The following is a 23635-nucleotide window of genomic DNA, read 5'->3' as shown; positions in this document are numbered from 1 at the left end:
CTGGGGCCGGAGGACAAAGTGACCATGCCCATGTATGGGGACAGACTTTGGGGACAGATTTTTTTGGCTGGGGCCGGACCACAAAGTGACCATGCCCATGTATGGAGAAAACAGATACAAAGCCTCATGTAAGCCCGACCCCTTGGGTCTGGCAATAAAATGACCATGGTTGCCACGAGGCATTTTTGCGATGGCTCCATTTATGGACATGTTCAAGGCCCCAAACTGTACAAAATAAATGTACCAAGTGTCATCCTTATGAAAAGGTGAAAGATGTGTTGACATCTCCTCTGGACTTTGTTAACTTGTGTTGGCTCACTGGAAAGGCTCTGCTACACTAACAGAGCCTTAATTATCATTGGTAACACCTGTACAGGTTGCTACCCTGCCAAAAAGGTCTATGGGGATTTGGGGAGATATTTGTAATCTGAGATTGTGCTACACAGACACCGTTGTTCTGGGCCATATTTGGAATCTTCCTTGGAGTGTTGTTGTGTACAACTTCTTCGCGTGGTGGTTAGTTTTAATGAGATGTTGAGGTAAGCAGTAACCAGCTTTGAGCTAATGCTATTTAGAACGAGTGACAGCCCCATCCATTTCATTGATTGAGTTCAATTCTCTGTGTTGAAACCATATACTCTATGGTTGAAACAAATAAACCATTATTTAAGGACCAGCATCAATGGACATGTATGATGTATATTTAAGGACCAGCTCTGACTCGAGTCTAGTTACACTTTTTGACACTTTGTTGATGTAATAATTGCCCTGGTATGCCGTGTGATATTGTGGTCAAAGGAATCACATCAGTTCACCAGATTCAGCTGTCAAGATGTCTACATTTTAAAGAAGATGCACCAATGTTCTACTGCTCTAGCCTTTGATATCTATGGTAGGGAATGATTTGGTTGCCTTCGATGTTGACACACGTCAGACACTCGGACTGATGGATGTTTGTTCTCTCTTTCTATCAAAGTGTGGGATTGAAGCAGCAGCAGTTTATCATTAGTAAACAGGACGCTGCTACAGACAGACATCCATCCATCCCTCCCTCCCTCCCACAACTCCGCCTTGGAACATGAAGGTAAATTCTACTCTGCCAATAGGGACCTGTGGGTAGGAGAAGTTGTCAATAAGCCACTGCATTCTAAAAACAGTGATATAATAATGGCATGATCCCATACTATATATATCTATAACAAAAATAAAGTAACCTATGATGACCAAGAGCTCTACTGCTGTGGTATATTTAATTCTCACCAATACTATTGGTGTCTGGTCTCCTCATTCTACCATCTAGTGTACAGTCTCTTGATGAGCTGGATGTTGTACATTTGTGTTCCTATTAAAATAATTCTGTCCTCCTTACTCCTCCCTATCCTGTCCATACTATATACCCCATTCTTCATATATAATTCCTCTATCACCTTCCTCTCCTCTTATCACCTTAACATACTGGTGGTGTTGCATGCTTTACCCAGTGACCACGACTTTTTCTGGCCAAGGACCCTTTAGCTGAGAGAGAGAGATGAAGCAGAGACCCCCACTACATATTGTATAAAATTGTCTTGTATATTAAACTTGAACTTTTTCATAGATTTTATAGAAGCTTCATAGACTTGTTTTACAGCACTATCATCAGTGTTGTTTAAATTCATGTTTTTATTTTATTTGTTTACCACTACCGGACAATTAACCACTTAACCCCTCAGTACCTGACCTTTGGCTCTGTACTTGGTCTGCTCTTAGCCGATCTACAAGCGCTTCGCAGCACGACTCGTGACCTTGTACATCTGCTATTTTCGACCAATGTTCTCCTCAGAATAAGGATACTATAGGACTCAAGTGGTTAATGTAAAAAAAAAAAGTTTCTATCACACAAAGTTTTGGCGGCCTGCCTTTTCGTGACTGAGGATCCCCTAGGGGTCCCGGGCCCCCTATTGAAAACGGTATGCTACACATTTCTGGCCACAATTTTACAAAGCATACCACCAAACAGCATCATCACACACACACAGAGCCCATGCTCACTAACAAACAGCTGTCACAAGACATTAGGAATGACAACCATAATTCACTGGCTCATGTTTATCTCATTTAGCAAATGGCCGTACACGCACGCACGCACGCACGCACGCACGCACGCACGCACGCACGCACGCACGCACGCACGCACGCACGCACGCACGCACGCACGCACGCACGCACGCACGCACGCACACACACACACACACACACACACACACACACACACACACACACACACACACACACACACACACACACACACACACACACACACACACACGAGAGAGAACAGAGGTTGTAATAATAGTGAGGCATGCTGATAAAGTTTAATGTATCTTACTGCCTGTGTGTGGCTAATGTGCTGTGAATGTGGTTCACCTGCCGTGCTCTTCAACACATGAAACCGAGCATCCCTATTATGGGGGCGAACATTCGCTGAAAATAGCAGATCTACAAGCTCACAACGTGGGTTGCACTACAATGCAACGTGTCGTGAGCTTGTAGAACAGCTATTTTTGACTAAGATATTTGGTGTAGATGGAAAAACTAGGGATCCTAGCATAGACCAGCAATCCCTAGCATCCCTGCGACACAGTAGCGTCATGTCCAGGGGCTGTGCTTGTAAATCAAGCTGCCTCACGCTATGGAAACAGGAAACAGGCTCCCGACCTATGGACCACATAGGCTATTTACTTACTAGCATAGAGCCCTGGGGGATTCTGGTCTATGAAGTATAGAGGGTTTAAGTGGTTAACCTGCTGCTGCTGCACCAACACACACACACACCCACACACATAACATCAGTACACACACACACACACACACACACACACACACACACACACACACACACACACACACACACACACACACACACACACACACACACACTGGTTCATACGGGGTTCATATGCACATAAGAATGAACTTTTCAGTAGATTGCCGGGGGCCAAAGTGGGATTGGACAATGTTTGTGTTCCTTCACTGAACAACTTTTAAATACTTAATTTGGGATCAGACACTGAGTGTAAAATCGTAGATGCAGGCTTATAATTATCCCACTGTAATCTGAAATGATATTGCTGATCTGCTTTTATATTAATGAATGGGGAAGGGAACAAATGTATTAATAACAAAACAGGTTTATAGCTGCTTTAAGGCCTGTGCGTGCATGAAGGGAAATGGAGAAAAAGCCAGGAAAAAATCTGTCACGACTACTGTTCTGTCTCTATATATTGACTAGGTCAGTGCCAAGAGTAATTAAGGACAACTCTCAGAGTGGAATCACTGTGCTATCTAGACACTGAAAGAAGCTGACGTATGGATGGGGTTGTATAGCCTACTGAATGTGAATTCCCATCACACCACTGACCCGTGCGTGCACTATAGGCTTTAGGTTTATCTGACAGCTGGCTGATATTCAGCACCATGGAGAGCGGCAAAAAGACATACACATTCGGTATACAGTACAGCGTTGGTTCTCAGGGTACTCTGGGTCAGTTTGAGATGTGTGGGCAACACTAGTGCTGTGTAGGCTGACTTGGAACGCTCAGGAAGCGTATTCTCTGTCTATGGCCAACAGTCTTGTGTACAATAAAGTAAAGGTGCTTATCAAAAAAAGGAATTTAAAAAAATCCAAAAAGGTAGCACATCCAAAAATGTCAATTAAATGGAGGACATATTACTCACATTTCCACTTTTCGGCTATGAGCCTTCCTCAGAGCAGAAGGCTCATAGCCGAAACGCGTAAGCGTTCACTTTATTGGTGTGCCAATAAAAAAGTGGAAATGTGAGTAATTTGTCCTCCATTTAATTGACATTTTTGGATGTGCTACCTTTTTGGATTTTTTTTTATTCCTTTTTTTGATATGTATACTGACTTTGGGTCTAGCACTCCACTGAGAAAACCCATTGTTGATGCGCAACCTCTTTTTCTTATAAAGTAAAGGTGCTGTCCTACATGTCTATGAGCTTGTTCAAGAGGCTTAGGCCGCGCTTTTGAAGCCTTAGAATGACGTCCGACCAGAATGACGTTTATCTCACAGGGGAGAAAACTGTTCCTCTTTCACAGCCGGTGTTTGGCAGGTACGGCTGACAGGGTGTTACAGTTGTAGTGGTCTGTATGTTTTCTTGTCCGTTTCTCTTCAGGTACCTCCCTCCTTCCCCCTCTGGTATTGTATTGAGGTATTGTGTGCGCGTTGTAGTGTGTTTGTCTTATGTCCCGTGTGCTGGCTTAGTATTGTTCTTGCTTTAGACAGATCTTAGCCATCATTCAGAACATGTGTTTGGTGGGTTCCCTAAGCTAATTCCCTAAGTTTGTTAAGAAACTCTTTACTGTACATTTGTTGTCCTGGAGATGCGTTATGATGAGCTTGTAGATTCCCTATTTATAAAATCTATCGATTATTGTTTATAATTTATTTAGTTTATAATATTTTTTGTTTGTTTGAGATGCTGATCATGAAAGCAGTACCTTGCGAAAACCCTGTGAAATTGAATCTGTTTGCAGTGCACACATTATGTAATATGTTATTTCAAACTAATCTGTCTTCCTATGTTTCTACTGATTTGTTGTGTCTTATGTACTTTTTCCTAGGTGTTGAGACCTTCGGTCAGTTGGTGTATGAAGACGAGTACTCTATGAAGACGACTATGGTACTGTAAGTGAATCAATTTCTTTATTTGTTTATTTGATAGGGACAGAGCAGTTGGCAAGAATGCAGTCCCTAAAGGTAACCAAAACAGAAACATAGCCAATGACAATATGCACAAGTAGAGAAATAAGAAACAAAACAAGATACATTGTACATGTGAGCTTATGATCACAGTTCTGGATTGCCTTGAGCCATTTGGATGGGTTATAAAAGTGGGATGTGTAGGACACATCCTTATTGCCATTGGTAGGCCATTTCAACATTTACTTCTCTTTACTGACAGCAATTTCTTTCTTCCAAACACGGTGTCTAGTCTACACACATTGTATGGCACTCCACAGTGGCCTCTAGTGGTGGCCCTAGTGCCAATGCCACTGTAATCCCTATGTGTAAGGGATAATGCACTGGGAGCAATATAGAAACAAAAATATTCATGAAAGAAAATGGTGCCTGCTGTTAGCTATAGTGAAACTAAAGTTTAATTTTAGTTCTGCTGTAACTGTCAACATCGTTGACAGTTGTAGCTGTCAAAATCATGGACAGCTACAGTTTTCCAGTTTTGACTAAGCTGCTGCATAATGGAGACTGTAAGTCGAGTGACAGTGATTCCCAACTGCTTGGACTGAGTCAAGTTCCCGGCCAGAAAATGCCTTGTTCGTGCTAACCTTGAACAGCAGCGGGCCTCACGAGATCACAGTTCTGTTCTACTCGCGGTTCAAATATGATTATTTTGGGGGTCGCGGTCTGAAAAGGTTGAGAACCACTGGTTTAGGTGACAGTGAGAAGTGTTAGAAACACATTGCACAGTATAGTATGTGCATTGATATGTGAACAAACTCTACACACCGGTTTGTCCTGTTCTCTTTAGCAGTGTTGTAAAGAATGAATGTACCCTCACATGACATGTCTCGGCCAATCAGAATGACGTATTTGCGCCAGGAGGTCTGTTATTTTTCACTGCCTGTAGGAATAAATATATTTATCACATACCCAGCCTTTATTTGCCTTCTGTAAGGGGAGTGATGCAAATGTAATGTGAGGGTGATAAACCTTCATTGATTGACCAATCAATGCAGCTAAAGATGCATTTACCTAGGGATTATATGTCAGCTGACCAATCAGCACAATTCGTTTTCCCATGGTGAACTGACACTGTGAGCAACCTCCTGCTTAACCTAAAACTATATATTTTGTTGACCTCTGTTTGGTGAAAATAGCTGATCTGCAAGCTCACACCGTGTCTCAAAGCGATGCGTTGTGAGCTTGTAGATCGGCTATTTTTGCTAAATGTTCACCCGAGAATAGGGAATGCTTGTGGTTAACGAGTGTCAAACATGGGCGAAACTCGGTTGATGCTGGAGTTTATTATCCTGGGATCAATACCATTTTTGGGTTTCAGATCCGGTCGGAGCGTCATCAGGCGGCCAGAACCCACGGTGCCGTGCACCTCCAAAATGATTCCCCTAGTTTAAAATGTGTTTAGTTTGGTATAATCGTTTTGTTTCTTTTGGTATTATAATCGTTTGGTATGTCCATCTTTTATACTAACTCATGGCACGACTTGCGAGACTAAACTAATAGATTTGTATTATGTGGGGAACAAAAACATTGCGACGCTAACCACAACCCACCACCGGAACACGATTTTCTTTTATCACACAGGCCAGTTTGGAACGAATTCCAGGCTTTCCTCCGCGGTGGAAAGCCTGGTGACGCGAGGTTAGGAGTTTATCAGTTGCCTTTGGTGGTTCATAGAAAAGCTGCAAACTGTACCAACAAAGGCAAGGCAAGCCAGCAACACTCCTTCTGTGTTCTGAATCAACTCTCTCCCCACATTGTCAGGGAATCCCAGCAGGACTATACCATTTCCTACCAGGACTATACTCTTTTTAAGCGACTTTGAGTACTTCGAAAAGCGCTATACAAGTCTTAGTTAATACCATTTCATTTGCCTCCTGTTATCCAACCTTTGAGTCAAAGAAGTGGATGATGAGGTGGAAGCAGGAGAGTAGAGGATGTTTGCCGACATGTCTGGTTGCTATCGGTGACGCCTGGCTGTTGACGTTGTCATGCTGGCTGGTCTGACACAGCACCTACACTGCCTCTGGGTAACACACAGCACTCCTCTTCCATCTCTCTCTCTCTCTCTCTCTCTCTCTCTGTTTGAATAGGTAGTAGAAGGAATGTGAAGGCAGGCGAAGGCATGGCGAGAGAGTATGTTTTACCCTCCGTCCGTCCGTCCGTGTGTGTGTGTGTGTGTGTGTATGTGTGTCCGTGTGTGTGTCCTGTCTGTGTGTTAGCAGCTAATCTCTGGCACCGTTGGCCCGGTCGCTGCGAAATTGTGCACACACACTCCCTGGATGCCAATTCAGAACCTCTGCCTCAAATTTTTCACATGGGCCTGGTATAGCGCCACCTGGAGGTCGATTTGTGCAAAACCCATTTTTTTACATTACTCCTACAGATTTTATCCAAACGTCATGCAAATCGGTACACAGTATCTCTATAGTCATGTGATCAACACGGATCTGTCCGATTTCCCATATTCCATCCTCATTGGCTACGGTTTGCTTCCAAAATTTGCAGGATTGGTCCGTTTTGAACAAAATGCCTCAAATTATGAACGCAGTTTACGATTTCTGTGAAATTTCACAAATACATTCCCACTAGGCCAAGGAAGAAATGCCACTCTTTTTCACATTGGCCTGTTATAGCGCCACCAGCAGGTCTAATTTAGCAAAACACATTTTTGGAACAAAATGCCTCAAATCATGAATGCAGTGTCCGATTGCCGTGAACGACCTAAGAATAAATGGCACCCTTTTCACATTGGCCTATTATAGCGCCACCAGGAGGCCACAATAACCTACCTGACCTGGCGGAGACCTGTGCTCCGAGGAGCACTTTTTCTAGTTTTCTATTTTATTCCTTATTTCTGAAAAAAAGCCTTTAATTACTGTTCCATAATGTTCCTTATGCAAAAAAGCACTTTGAATTACCTTTGTGTGAAATGTGTTTTTATTTTTTTGTGAATGCGTCTAGTACAGAACAATGGGCCTCCAAAACTATTGATCTGAAACGCTTATTAATAGTTTTTTTATTTGCTAGGCTGAGAAATGCAAAGCATTAGGCACTGCTTGTAATAAATGGACACGCAGAAAGACATGCTGTCCCTTTAAGATGTGACCACCACTAATCTGAGATCAGCTTTTCTAATCAGCTTGATAAATACACAGACACACATGAGTCAATACTGCCTGCTCTGCTTGCTGAGCAAAATAACACCAAACCTGTGTGTGTGTGTGTGTGTGTGTGTGTGTGTGTGTGTGTGTGTGTGTGTGTGTGTGTGTGTGTGTGTGTGTGTGTGTGTGTGTGTGTGTGTGTGTGTGTGTGTGTGTGTGTGTGTGTGTGTGTGTGTGTGTGTGTGTGTGAGTGAACTTGTGGCCATTTAGAAATTCTCTGCCATCCGTCTCCCCTAAGAGACACACACACAAATTACAGACCATATTTTTTTATTTTTACTCCTCTCAATTCCTCTCCTGTTATATCTGTCTGTCTCCATCTCATAGTCCACAGCTGTCTCCAGGGCCTGTCAGTCCAGAATGAGTCAGTGACCATGTTTTAACTGCATCACATGGTAACATGTATGTATTAACATTATGGAAAAATACACAGTAGTACTGTACAATAATGAAAGATTTCCCTAATTTAAAGTGGTTTATACAGATGTCTCAACATGTTTCAAGTACCATTTACATTGGCATGACTAAGTGTTAACATTAAACTCTTAGACAGAATTATTGTCTACTTACAAAATATTTCCGTAGCATATGTAATACATAAATCAATTCGCTGGTATAAGGCTTTTGTAATGTAAAGTTTTTCCTTTCTCAAGCAATTTAGGATTAGGGAGTTAATGCTACAGTTGGCAGTTATTGCCTTTTTTGGAGAAACGATTTTCATGTTCTTTTGCCGTCAAAACATGTGCAATTCAAACATCCTTCAGCTGGTGGTCATATCCAGAGTAGCTTACAAGTTAGCTGGTAGAATGAGTGGAAATGTTAATGTATCCCTTTGTAATTCTGAAAATGTACAAATGTGGGTGCATATGGTTCCATGTGTACTCTCTCTGAGTTAAATTAACAGATTTCACTATGTAGTTGGGTCGTTTGCTGACAGACACCTGCGTCTGCGCACATGGTAATCAATGGACATGGCAACATTTTCAGCTTTTTCAACAAATAAACACCTGAAGAGGTGATTGGTTATGCAACCAATTAAATCAGTGCATTGTAAAAACACTATTAAACTGTTTTCATTGGGCTTAAAGGAAAACAGCCATTTTTCAACATTTTGTGGAGAAATACAGAAGACATACTGTAGGTTGTTTTGATTTGCCACACTATACAATAGTATTGATCTCCTCACATGCAGCACAATTAGATTTGGGTGTGAAAATCAGCTAAGTTTTCCTTTAAGAGTAGTGACCTGTGTTGCATTTGCTTGCATTCGACCTGTTCCTCTCCTGTATGCCTCCTCTTTTGCCAACAAATATCCACAGGCGCAAAAAAATACCTTTTGTGTTCATTTGTTGAGTTGTTTTTAAAGCCAGTGAGAAAGTCTCCAGACATTGTCAGAACAATTCTCTAGTTTGAGAGGGCCAACTCTGCCCGCTGGCTAGCTCAGAACTCTCTGTGCCTTTCACTGTCCTTCACCCAGGAGGAGAAGGAGAAGAAAAGGAGGGAGGGAGGGAGGGATGAGGTGCCTTAATTGAGGGTGATGGATGTATTCAAAGGGAGAGAGTGAGAGAGAGAGAGGGATGGCGGCTTCATGAAAATGAAGGAGAATGTTACAGGAGAGTTTGATGAGGAGCATAACAAAGGAGGGAGGCAGGGGCAGATAAGGGTGCATTCTATACCCAGAGGGTGAGATGGAAACGGATGGAGGGAAAAGAGAACAGGAGCAAATAAGAATGTGGTGGATTGCAAACGCTTTTATAGATGGAGGTTTTCTCAGACCGGCTTCAAAAGGAGCGAGGAGAATGTGTATGTGAAGAATAAAGAGGAAATGAAACACAGTCAGAAAAGGTTTAATGGTAAACGGTGCATTTATACAGCTCCTTAATCCAAGGTGCTTTACACTTCAACCGATTCACCTGTTCACAACCAGTGGTGGAAAAAGGACTCGCATTCTTTACTTGAGTAAAAGTATCAATACATCAAATGTAGAAATACTCTGTTACAAGTAAAAGGCCTGTGTTTAAAATGTTACTTGAGTAAAGGTACATAAGTATGGGAATCAAAATATGCTTAAAGTACCAAAAGTAAAAGTACTAAAATCGCGATGCGACGTGTTGTGAGCTTGTAGATCTGCTATTTTCAAATAGCCTATGTCTAAAATAGGGCTAAAGGATTAATGTATGTTTTATAATATAATCATTTATATCTGCAAAGTAACTAGTAACTAAAGTTTTCAATTAATTGTAGTGGAGTAAAAGTACAATATTTTCCTCAGAGATGTAGTGGAGTGGAAGTAAAAGTACTGAAAATTGGCAATACTCCACTAAAGTAAAAAATACCTCAAAATTGTACTTAAGTAAATGTACTTAGTTACTTTACACTACCGTTCACTACAGGTGGAGGCAGGCAACCATGCAAGGCATCGACCCGCTCATCGGGAGCAGTCATACAGTAGGATTCAGTGTCTTGCTCAGGGGCACGTTGACATAGAACCAGCAGGTGGAGCTGGGGATCGAACAGGGAACCCTTCCGATTCCCAGACAGCCACTCTCACCTCCTGAAGAGAGGTGTAAGAAGAGGTCAGAGAAGGAGTGAGGGGGATGGAGAAGGTTTCCGGGAGGTCAATCAGGTCCCAGAGCCATCATAACCCATTCAATCCGGGAACGCATCTGAGACTGTGTCATTTTAAGATTTCTTTGGCCATTCGAAAATAGCAGATCTACAAGCTCATAGCGCGGCACCGAGTGCTGCGCTATGAGCTAGTAGATCTGCTATTTTTGGAGAAAATGTGTGCAAATTTTTGAATATATATATAGACAATTTTAACTCAAATCTTTGCTTCTGTGGGGGTCCCTGGAACAAAATATTTTGAGATGGGGGTCCGCGGCCAAATACATATCATTTTGGGTGGTCCTTGACATGAAAAAAGTTTGAGAACCACTGATATTATAGCAACATAAAATCCTAACATAAAAAAATGTTAGGATTTAGAAGACATTTGTAGAATCCCCCAGAAGCAAAATTTGAGTTAAAAATGTTCCACTTAAAAAACACATATATTGAAAGATTTTTATTAAAAAAAAAATAGCAGATCTACAAGCTCGAGGGCCGCGCTACGAGCTTGTATATCTGCTATTTTTTGAATAGCAGATATAAAAAGTATAAAACGATGGTTATAGCTATAGAAATGTAAAATGACACAGTATATGTGCGTTCCAGCATGGTATGGGTTAAAGCCAGTGGTTGTGACTGATCGATGGCCCCCTGGAGGGAGAAGCTGCACTGAGGAGTGAGGGTGTTTTAGCCTGGATTTGTCACGTGGAAGTGGGGGTGGGACAGCAACTGAATAAACCTTCCCTGGCGGTCGTTTTATTATCATCTTTATTGGGTTCAGTTAGGGCTGTGTCACGATTACAGATAAGTTGACCATTCATTTGTCACACAAATAATTTTTGGCATCGAACATCGAAACATAATGAATAAAAACGTACTTTCTGTTTCGTAATTAAAAGTTATTTGACAAATAACTTAAATACTTAAATTACGGACATATTTAATCATTTTATACTTTTCTTTAATAAACATTTAAAAATAGAGGAAATAGCTGATCTACACGCTTACAACGTGTCACGAAGTGATGCGTTGTAAGCTTGACGCTGAGAATCTGACGCTGAGAAGAAAAAAAAAAAGTCCTGCCACATGGCCTAAACGTCAGACGAGGCAACAGAGGCATAGCCTCCGTAGTTTTGAGCAAAAAAAAACTGTTGTTGCTGTCTTCTTTCTCGGAATCCACATCTGGGGCTTCATGAGGCCAGCCTGTGGCATCAATCATCTGTGATCAGTTGACTTTAAAACGTGGGAAAAATATATAGTTAGTTAGCTTCTCCTGTGGCCTACTGCCAGTTTGCACATTTGGACATTTGGTGCTCATGTGCTATGATGACCAATGTGCTTGTTAAACCACTTAACCTTTATATATATATATTTTTTTTTTACTTCATTGACCAGTTTTCCCCAGGGATCTATACTTGGTCTATACTTGGTCCTCTACGTTTTTCCCTCTAGACCAAAATCTGTTCACCGAAAATAGCCTCCAAGTTCATAACGTGATAATCTGGTAGATTTTCACCAAATGTTCGCTCCAGACTAGGGACACTAGGGTTCATGTGTTTAACCACTTTAAAGCTGGCGTCTCTATTTTGGGAACGTCAAGAACCGCTCGACAAATTCGACACATTGTGATATTGTAGATTGCTTCTGGGGGTCCCTGGAACAAAATATTTTCAGATGGGCATCCACAGCCAAATACATATCCTTTTGGGGGTCTTTGACATGAAAAAGTTTGAGAACCACTGATGTAGCAACATTTATTTAAAAAAAACTGTTAGGATTTAGAAGACATTTTGTAGAATCGGCCTCAGATCTTAATGGGTTAATACAGTGATGATTGAACGAGTTCTATGTTTGGTTCTAGATTGGGTTTGGCAAACAGTGTTATCCTGGAAGTGTTTTGGCCATGTCCGTCAGGTCTCATGTCTTCTCTTTTAATGATGAAAAACAGACTCCTGAGTTGAAATTGGGTTCATATGTTTGGATGTTGGGCTTATAAAAACAACTCATAACGGTTGCAGCGTCTGAAACTATCTCCAAGCCACAGCCTCAGGCATATCAACAACAGCAGCGCTTTCTGCTCATTCCCACATCCCTCACCAGGGACGCGCTAGAGCAAACCAGTGCACCATTAAATATGTTGTTACATAAGACCTAGGCTAGGAGTTTCTACCTCAACAGTCAAATCAGATTAGTTATTTGAAATCATATTTCATTATGTAGTGATTATGAAACGGTAATGCACTGTTCTTTTTCGTTTTAGGATTGAATTTTTTTATCAAGCAATTTAAAGATTTGAATCTTTAGATTTAATAGGACAGCACTAAACTGCACTGCATTACAGTGCACTGCACTTTGTACACTATTCTGCATTGTAATACACTACATAGTATAGTGTAGTGCTTGTAGTTTTCATCCTGGGTGGTCCAAGTGGGAGCCACGTTAGACTAAGGCTGTCAGTCTTACCAAACGGTTCATACTTCTTTTGTATACACACATCTGTGTGTGTGTGTGTGTGTGTGTGTGTGTGTGTGTGTGTGTGTGTGTGTGTGTGTGTGTGTGTGTGTGTGTGTGTGTGTGTGTGTGTGTGTGTGTGTGTGTGTGTGTGTGTGTGTGTGTGTGGGTGGGGTCAAGACCATGTGATGTCACAGTTACCGCATTGATGTCAATGTCTCGGAGACCCCTTTGATTACCTCGTGAATCTGGAGTGTGTTGTTTCTTCTTGTTTTGGCGGTTTGGATTGGCAGTGGCACATCATTTGACACAAAGCAGTGAGGTAGCATGTGTGCGTAGCTGTAGCACTAGAAAGACATAACCCAGCCCTTTAGAGCCACACACTCATCAAGCAACTCGGGCCCTTTTGGTTGTGAATGTGATTGGTGAGGCTTTTATTTACAATGGTGTTCATGCTAAAACACTGGGGGTCTGTCTGGTGCAGGGTCGTTCCTGATTTAGGCTTGTTGGGCACTTTGTCGCCACCCGAAAATAACGTCTCATAAGGAAGTGTAATCAGCCACCAGGAGGCGGAGAGAACTGATGTGTCTTCCTGAGTACCATTAAAAGGGGAGTAACGCAATGGACTCTACTTTGTAAAAATTTAATTGTGACAAAGTTGTGAAAATATTTGCCAATGCAACTACACACTGAAAGGGTCTATGTTGAGAGCTGTCAGAAGAAGGACGTGCCCATTGGCCACAATTCCGAAAATGCCTCCCACCACCTCGGAAAGGGTCGAGCCAAAACAGCGTGTCACAGCTGACGTCATCGTACTGAAATGCATTGAAAATGGCCGTTGGAATTACACCATTGTACACTCTTTAGAATAAAGTAAAAACATAACTTTTTTTAATTAACATGACCAACGACATGTCTGCTATACACTCGTGAGACAGTCCTCAGACGGTCTGCCCAGAGAGCAGGCTGTGGTAGCAAGTAGACAGAGTTCAGGTTATTTAGCAGCTTAATTATAAACACTCTATTCATGTATCGATAAATAGGTCATGTAGTAACTAGAGTTATTTCTCATCTACAGCTGCTATTTTACATTTTAGATGAGCTGAGCTGCAAAATATTCATCCTCCATATGTAAGACGTCACGGAAGTTGCGTAATCGCTAGTTTCCCTGAAGATGAGCCTCTAGAGGGAGCTCTGTTTATAACTTCAAATGTGCTCATGTCTTTTTAAAAATAAATCCCAAAAAATAATTTGGACATCCTTAGGGGGTCTTTGAGAGATATGCGTCATTACTTTTGAAAGGAAAGCTCCCTGGTGCTCTTCCTTTAACACCTCCTCCTGCTGGGGAACAGGAGAAACATGACACATCAGTGTGCGGCTCAGTGCAGTTTGTATATCTTCACTGTCGGGAAGAAACCTCCTATGTCCATATTCTAACTTTGTGTGTTTTTTTGTAAATGAATCCCTTACTTGATCCTACTACAGCGTCACACAAAAGCATCAATAGTAGCAGATCCACAAGCTCGGTTTCAAGCTTGTAGATCTGCTACTGTTGCTGTTTCTGAATTTGAATCCTGAAAAGTAAAGTTGTTTTGGACATATGAGGTTTCCACCTGACAGATGTTTTTGTTTGCTTCCTGTAGGGGTAAAAGGCTGAGTGTGTTTACTGAAATGTTACACCGTCCGTGCTACTGTGTTTGGGTCAGGGACGTTTAACCACACAAAATAGACAGACTGACAGAGAAAGAGAGCATGTTAAACATTTATAGCTGCAGCAACAACAGCAGACTGTAACAGTAAATACCCTTAAACCTTAAAATGGAAAACGAACATTTTGCTGTGTATTACACACTAGCTGTCCAGATAATGAATTACCACGGAAGACACACACACAGCCAGACACTCGCCCAAACACTGTGACTCTGTAAACCGCTGACACACACGCACATTTGCTACCATTTGCTAGCTTGTTAGGATGCCTTCCCAGTACACACTGCAAGGAAAATGAAATCATGATCTGCTTGGTAATCATTTCCATCTGCATTTTGTGTGCGTGCGTGCGTGCGTGCGTGTGTATGCGCGCCTCAGGTGTGAATGTATGAATTTATTTCTGTAATGCATGAGTGGGTTTGAAGTGAGTCAGAGGTCAAGTCAATTGCAACACCTGGTACCTGGAATCTTTTTCTTTTGTTTATTAGAAAAGCTCCTCTCATATTTGAGTGTGTTCGCACATATTTGTGTGTGTGTGTGTGTGTGTGTGTGTGTGTGTGTGTGTGTGTGTGTGTGTGTGTGTGTGTGTGTGTGTGTGTGTGTGTGTGTGTGTGTGTGTGTGTGTGTGTGTGTGTGTGTGTGTGTGTGTGTGTGTGTGTGTGTGTGTGTGTGTGTGTGTGTGTATATATGTATGTGCGTGTTTAAATAAGCAAAAGAATGCATGTCAGGTAAAAGTGACATCGATTTACTATGTCTGAGACTGCCTTGGTGTCTATGGAGGAAAGACGCCATTAATCATATAGTTCCATCACGAATGCACTGTGTGTGTGCGCATGTGCGTGTGCGTGTTGGTGTACGCACGGCACAGAAAGAAACACAGCATCATCATTAATACGGCTCCTCCATTAGCCTGAGTGCTGCCTTGACAACATAATGGCCGTCGCCCAGACAACGGGGTCACTTTGGTCATGTACACGCCCAGCAACCAATGATGTTAATATGGAGAAAGTGGGTTCCGAATTCCCACTTGTGAGAACGCAGAAAACGCACGCCCACACACACACACACACACACACGCACACGCACAGACACACATGTGTACATGCATCCTGCAGCTGGGGGAGGGGCAGCTCTTTGGGCCTTGAGAGGATTTTGAGGGCCAATCAATAATGGAAGAAGCAAATGATGGAAGAATGATAGAAAGAAGCATGAAGTGAATGAGGGAGATGGATTTTCAAAAAAAAAAAAAAAAAAAACGAGACGGGAGAGAGTGAAAAGAGACAGAAACAGACAACAGACAGAGAGACTCTGAGAAACTGAAAGCCAGCCCCCTAGAGAGGTGTTTCCTGTTAGCAGTGGAGCTGTGCCGCCTCCATCTCCCCAAAAAACATCTCTTTGTGGGTCAGATGATCTGTTCCATTATGAACTGATGGACAGAGCTGTTCCTGGTTTGTTTAACACTGACAGGACAAAATGGTTCCTACTGGAACGGAACATCGGAACGGAGGACATGAAAAGTCATTTACATTTCACAATAGGTATTTATCTCCTGCTCTTAACCACGCCCTATTTTATACTTACAAAACTTAAAACAAAAATGTGCTAAAATGGCTGTCTACAAGTGTTGAATCGCAGCGTTTGTGAGCTTGTACTGTAGATATGCTATTTCTGCCACTTGTTTATGTTTTGAACATTTCTGAACATTTTCACCTACAATGGCATGCCCAAAATAGCGACGCCATGTGGTCTTCTTTCGTGTATCGTCGTCCTATGTCCAGCTCAGTGTCGCAAAGCCACGCTCTTGTCTCTGGTCCCACTTGGAAGAGGCCAGCCTCTGAAGGAGGTCTGTACAGAGGACAGTTGGTGATTATGTGGTTGGCAGTCTGCTCAGGCTCGCCACACTCGCATACTCGCTGTCTGCCAGGCCCCACTCCTTCATGGACGATTTGAAGCGCCCAACCCCAGTACGGAGGTGGTTCAGCAGGGTCCAATGCCGGCGTGGTAGATGTTCTCCTTCCACTCCATCTACCGGGTCTTGGATGTGACGGTGCAGACGCGTGGGCTCAGCCGACTCCCATTCCTGCTTCCAGGAAGTTGCTAGGCATGCCCCTTGCAGACAGGTCCTCAGGGATGGAACTAAGCATCTCTTGTGCTGTCCTGTTGTAGGGGTGACGGGACTTGAGTCTGCTTGGGGGCGCTGCCTTAGTTGTTTCGTACAGGATATGCCAGTCATGTTCTTGGGCTTTGTTCGAGGGTAGCAGCCTCTCGTCGGAGGCCGGCCGGGGCAATTCCCGCTAGGACTGGCAGGTAGGACACGGGGTGTTATGATCCGAAGGGTATTGTTGATGACAGGATCGAGCTTCTTCACGTGTGGGCTTCTACTCCAGACTGGGGCGCAGTATTCGGCAGCAGAGATTCGTAGTGCCCTGGCAGAGGCACCCCAGGTTGTGCCTGCGAGGCGGTGGATGAGCGAGACTGATGTCACTATGTGTGATGGGAATATGTGCAGTGTGTATAGTACAGTATGTGTGTCTGTATGTCCCTTCAAAAGTAGCCCAGTAAAATCCCAGGTCACACCGCTACCTGAATGATGTCATGAAACAGAAACACACTCAGACTGTGCATCTGTGCAGTGAACCTGTGAAGAGTGTGTGAAAGATGTAGTTATCTATGCATGCAAAACCTTTTTTACAGCAATGGTATGTGCACACCAAAAGTGGCAACTGCTATGGCTTCCATTATTTTCATTAAGACAACATTGCCCGCTATTCCTAGTTGCATGTGTGTAATTTGGGGTCCCAGCAGATGGCATTTGCCACCCGCTCCTACAGTACGCATTTAACCTTGAATTATGCAGGTTAAATGGATGAATTTTCTTTTTTTTTGGCAGAATAATTTGATTTTAGATCAGCACTGAGTGCATGCATCTCAATCCACGTCTGTCTATGTGACACGTGACACGCATGTTATACACATGTTTTCTTGTCAGCAACCATACATTAACCACTTTCAACCTGGTGTCCCTATTTTGGACATGTCATTGAGGTGAACATTTAAAAAATATTCACCCACTAAAAGCGGTCACCTTTTGCCACCATCTGATGAATGGCGTCCCTGAAGGCGGGTGGTGGCTGCCACATCACGAGTGTGTGCACAGGTTTACAGCTTGCCGCTCAAGTTGAGCGGGATCAATATTTGCAGCTTGCTGCTGGAACCACTGCTGCTGATCACATCAGGGACAGGGGGCTTTCATGGCCAGTTTGCCCGGTTTGCACGGCACATTAGTTACACCAACAACACTGTTGAACCCCGTTCTTGTGAAGCCGTTTCAACGTACGAGTGATGTTACAGCAGACTAGCAAACTTTGGCTATTCAAAACATAGCAGACCTACAAGCTGCCACGCTGCGAACTTGTACGTCTGCTATTTTTGAACATTTTTGAAAAATCTTGAAAGTGTGAGAACTAACTGATTTAGGAGGCATTTGTCCCCGGGTCTTAATGGGTTAAAGAAAAAGGTTTATTGACACCAGAGTGAGACATTTCTCTCTTTTAAAGACCCTTTTAAATTTAGAATTGTACCTTTTATAGAATTGAAGTACTTTGATGGGTGTTTTAATTGTGGTGTATATCATTATTTATGTATGTAGTCTTGTCTTCAATGTATGCATTGACCCGAGCAAAACGATTTCCCCTTGTGGATAATAAAGACATCTTTGAAGTTGAAAGATCTGTAGCGCCACAGGAATCAATAGGTATAGAAATCTCTAACTGAGTAACCTACCCACATTTGCTTTGGTTTTGGTACACACACCTAATTGAATGAGGAGTCAGGGGGGGGGGGGGACGTGACGGCACACGCCGCCTATGGGGACAGATGATGGAACTGGCTGATGCTGCCGCTACGAGATGAGTTGAGGATTAACTCACGCAATTCCCATTTCCTTGTCTAAAGCCAGCTATAAGGCTAGTGGGCTTTCATGTCCAAAATGTGTGTGTCTGGTCTCTAATTAAACCCAAGACATTGATCTGATTTGGATTACTGTGTGTGTAGAATGGAGACTGGTGGCCGGAGTTTGTGATATTGTCCTCTTACTAGCTGAAATGAAAAATATTTCACCCTTTTAGGGCATATCAGTGGTCACAATGGGGACATACTGTAGTTAATAGATTTGTATTCTGTACCAAAAGTCCAATCTTAATTTTCCTGTCAAACTAAAACATTTTGTAAACAGATCAGCATGTACAGTACTACTAACCAATGTTTACCAATGGTGACATGCACTCATCAGTCAATCTATCACACTCTATGATTCATTTTGCTAGACACTAGAGGGCAGTGCTGCATCTTGAATGTAAACAAACATGGCAGATGCATTATGAGCCATGTCATTTTTAAACCTAAACAGTACACTAAAACATTTTTCTGAAAACATTTGAGGCAAGACAGTAACAGAAACTTGATAAAGCCTTGTTTGATATGGTCTTACTTTGTGGGCCGACATGTCATCCAGGCTGATCATGGAACATTTATATTGTGTATCTTGGACCACTCAAAGTGCTTTACATTCATGTTACATTCACCCTTTCTCGCACACACACACACACACACACACACACACACACACACACACACACACACACACACACACACACACACACACACACACACACACACACACACACACACACACACACACACACACACACACACCCCTCCCTCCTGAGCCACTGGGGGTGGCAGTGGTCATCATGGAATGGGAAGGTTCTCGGTGCGATCCCGGGCTCTTCCTGGCTGTGTGCTGAAGTGTCTTTTGTGTTAAAGAGTTTCCTCCGCTGTCGATGTGTTCATGTGTGTGGGAATGAGTTAATGTGAAATACATTGTAAACCGCTTTTGTGAAAGGCGCAGTCCATTTACCATTTATACACACCGCAAAGGCACAGATACACTGTTATATATTATACCCCATAGCTAATGCAGTACATATTATAGCATTACACAGATGGGCATTTGAAGTTGGTCGTCTGTTTGAGGACAGAGTACACTTCCCACCCATGAACACTGACAATTGTGTGTGTGGGAGTACCTTGCCAAGCCAGAGGCACTGCTGCATCTGGCTCTCTGTGGTGGTGGGTGAGTGTTTCACCCCTACAACACATGGACAATCTCGTAAGAAAGATGTCAAAAGATGTTTGGTCTTAAATTGAGGAAATCCAGGTAGCTATAAAACCCAAGGTTCTACCAAATTCAAAATCAATTGAAATGATTGGCCATGGGGTCAATCTTGCTCTACCCCTGTCTGAAGAGCATTGCATCGTATAATATATTATGGCAATGAATTAGTAATGTTTCACTCTATGCAGTGTGGAAAGCAAGAGGAGCTGGGCCATGAGCTGCGTGTGTGTGTGTGTGTGTGTGTGTGTGTGTGTGTGTGTGTGTGTGTGTGTGTGTGTGTGTGTGTGTGTGTGTGTGTGTGTGTGTGTGTGTGTGTGTGTGTGTGTGTGTGTGTGTGTGTGTGTGTGTGTGTGTGTGTGTGTGTGTGTGTGTGTGCGTGCATGCTCTGGGGAATTGCACTCAAATCTGAGAAGCCATTTGCAGGTCAGCTTGTGATGGCAGTGCCCTAACATGCAACAAGTGTCTTTTTGCACTCTCTTGGTACTGCACCAGACCAAGCTGAAACATGATTATGATGACGAGTAGGGGATGAGAACACATCGTGTTATTACTTAGAATGAACGATTCACTCAGTGAGGCAAGAGTTGTAAAAAGAAAGCATTATTATCACTGGTAAGTTGTGTGTGTGTGTGGGAGAGCGTGTGTGTTAGCGATTATTCACGTGCCAGCACACGAGAACTGTGCGAGATGCAATTGTGTGCACGCAAAAGCATAATCCATGTGTATCTCTGTGTATGCCATAGGTACAAATGTGTCTGTGTGTATCTGTGTCTGTGCGTTACTAATGTACAGAGAGCTTCAGGCGTGGTCCCACAGGCAATGCAATCTATATTTCAGGAGCTGCTGTGCTGGTGTAGGCTTCTGCCCGCTGCTTGGAAGGCTGATACTTGGGAGGGGGCTGGGTTAGTGGGCTGGAGGCACTACTCAGGCATTATAGTGGGCTGGAGAGTGACGCACTACTGGGAGGGCTGGTTTAGTGGGGCTGGTGACAGAGTGATGCACTGGGCAAGGACAGAGAATCAATTTAACTCCCAGCAGGGTACAAATGCAACCAAACAGACCTGTAATCAGTTACAAATGGTTAAATTAACACTGAGGGTTTTGCTGTGCAAACGGGCAAAATAAAAGAGTTGAAGGGAGAAGCAGAGTGGATAATCAGTGCCAAACATGCACACCATGAGCAAGTGCTGGTGAGGCAATACTGCCAGACATTATAACTCAGCACATAATAGCCTGCATCACATAGCTCTGCTCAGCAAATTAGCAAATAAGTCCCCTCCCTTCTTTTCTACAGTTTTTAAGCGAGTGGAAATGGCTTCTGATTTGTCCATCGTGCCCTGCGTTAAATTTGGACAAATCACCTGCCATTTAATTGTTTCTCCCTTTTCAGTCATTGTTGTAAAAATATACAGTACATAGAAAATGTTTAAAAACTTTATTCTAAAATAGATAATTATAATAAAAATAATTGTCTTTGGTTTTTAACTTTTTAACTGTTTTCTGCTTGCTTTTAGAGGATATTTTCGGCTATTTTTGTCGTGCGCCACGGTCATACAACGGAGCATAAGTCAAGCATTAGGGGTTTTAAGCATATTGATCAAGGACATGTAGATGGGCAAGCCAACGGTCGAATAGGTGATCTTCCAATTCCCAGGCAGACGGCCCCTTTTCCCACTCATCTACGGCTACCCAAACATGACAATGAATAGACAACAAGATGATGCAAGCTTAAAAGTCACATTGTTGGACTGCACATATACTTCTTGTTAACAATTCACCTTTACATGTCTTCCATGTACTGTGTAAACAACACAGAAAACATAACAAGTGTATTACATTGATTCACATTGAACTTAGCTCAATGAAATCTGACTTGCGTTTTAAACCCCCCACCCCCATTAATTCAGACCGAGCTCTCATGCCAGCGCACAATTAAAATGAAGCCAGATATGTGTGAGGAAAGGTCTAAGGAGGTGAGAGGGAGACATTACACTTTTAGAATATTTAACAGCCGAGGGTCAGAAGGGGCAGATGGTTCCTGAGGTGATCATTTCAGAATGAAGCTAGAGGGTGCCAAAAAAAAGGGACCATTTAAGCCCTGTTTCAAATAACTGATCTACAAGCTCACAAAGGGGACTTGTAGATCTGTTTTTTAAATATTTGTTTTTAGAAATGTGAAAGTTTCTATAATGGCATGCCCAACTTAGGACTGCCTGGTTGAAAGTAGTTGTTGCTATACCCCTTAGCATCATTACAGAAGAACGTTGCTGGATTGGACAGGTTCATCGCTGTATCGAAGACCTGTCTTAGCTGAAGGCGACAAATTATCCTACTCTAGTTGGGAAGAACTGATTGCAGTGTCGAGATGACGACCGCTGGAGACTTTATTTCATGGTGCCGGTATTTCGGTAGTTAATGACAAGCAGACAAGAAAACGTGTCACGTGTCTATTTCTTTTCTCAAAATTTTATCCCACGTTTTTGCAGCCCCATTTTTTTCACACAGTGCCAATTGTCTATGTAATCCTGGGCGCTACACTCACTCTGCCAGCCTAAGAAGAGCCCAGAGCCGATTATGTTTTTGGTTGTTTTAATAGTGAGGTTGCATTGTGAGTAAGGAATTGTCCCCAATTTGAAAACTAGAAAACGTGTCCCTTATTGAACTGATAAGGGACACACTTCAATCAATCAATGACACACATCCTACAAGTTAATACATATTCTATAATACAGGTTGTAATATAATACACACAAACTGTATGTACAGTACAGTGAGATTTTATCTTGTCCCTTATTTTTCTTAGAAATAAGGGACGCCCGGCCAGGTGGTCCCTTATTTAAATTTCAGGTAGTTGCCAACCAAAATTGTGAGTGCTCTGGCTTTATGATAAACAATAAACAACTCATAGATACTCTACATGAACTTGTATATTTTTTTGGCTAAAGCAAACACGTCTGTATTACACATATGTGTTAGCTTGTTATTAACTAGAGGTTCAGGCCGCTACGCGGCCCCCCCATCTAGTAGACTGGCCCGCACATAGGAGACAGAGACAGTAGAGCGTGTACACGTTCATTGCAAGACCGGTGCTTATTTCTCGCACATGATTTGGCAACACGCAAACCGAAAGCGAAACCTAACTGGAACATGCAAACCGAAAGCAAAACCTAACTTTTTGGAGACCCAAACAAACAGCCACTTTGCCAATTGTGTATAGATAGATACATACATTGTAGTAGCAGTAGTAGTAGTTTATTTTGGTCATAAAAGGTCATAATATATTCATCATATCGTATCGTCTCATATCATATTATATGATTTAGACCAAAAGGGTGTAGGCTGAAGACAATGGCTTATTTTGCCTATCCTTTTCACATGAACAATCTAACGTAAAGACAAAACCACGAAAACAAGAAAAAACAAACAAACAAAAGAGGACAAAAAAACACAACCGAAAAAAACAAGACAAACGTGAACTCAGATTTACAAAACAAAAAGAAAAAAACAACAACCAAAAGACAACATAGACTTTGATACTTTAAACAGATATCAACTGCTAACTTTGTAATGCTAATGCTGAGGAACTGTTAGCAAGCATCACTTGCTGCATCCGGAACACCTTTGATGGGGGGGGGGTGTCTTGATAATTCCCCATTGACTGTGTGTGTGTGTCTGAAACATGCAAATGTTATGAATTACTGTGCCTGCATGGAAAATGACGCTAGGGGACCGAATGTTAATACAGGAATGAACAATATGCGCTT

The 23635-nt window shown here is 42.5% G+C and overlaps 1 protein-coding gene across 1 annotated transcript in view; it reads right to left on the bottom strand.

The window, feature by feature from the left end:
• The window catches only part of rpusd1 (RNA pseudouridine synthase domain containing 1), a 426852-nt gene that overhangs the window by 382870 nt on the left and 20347 nt on the right, over nt 1-23635 (bottom strand). The gene's annotated exons all lie outside the window — the stretch shown is intronic.

Source organism: Gymnoscopelus microlampas (genome assembly GCF_963454915.1).
Source record: "Gymnoscopelus microlampas genome assembly, chromosome: 11".
NCBI classification, from domain to species: domain Eukaryota; kingdom Metazoa; phylum Chordata; class Actinopteri; order Myctophiformes; family Myctophidae; genus Gymnoscopelus; species Gymnoscopelus microlampas.
The sequence above is the reverse complement of the archived record's forward strand: the minus strand, read 5'-3'. Positions and strand labels throughout refer to the sequence as shown.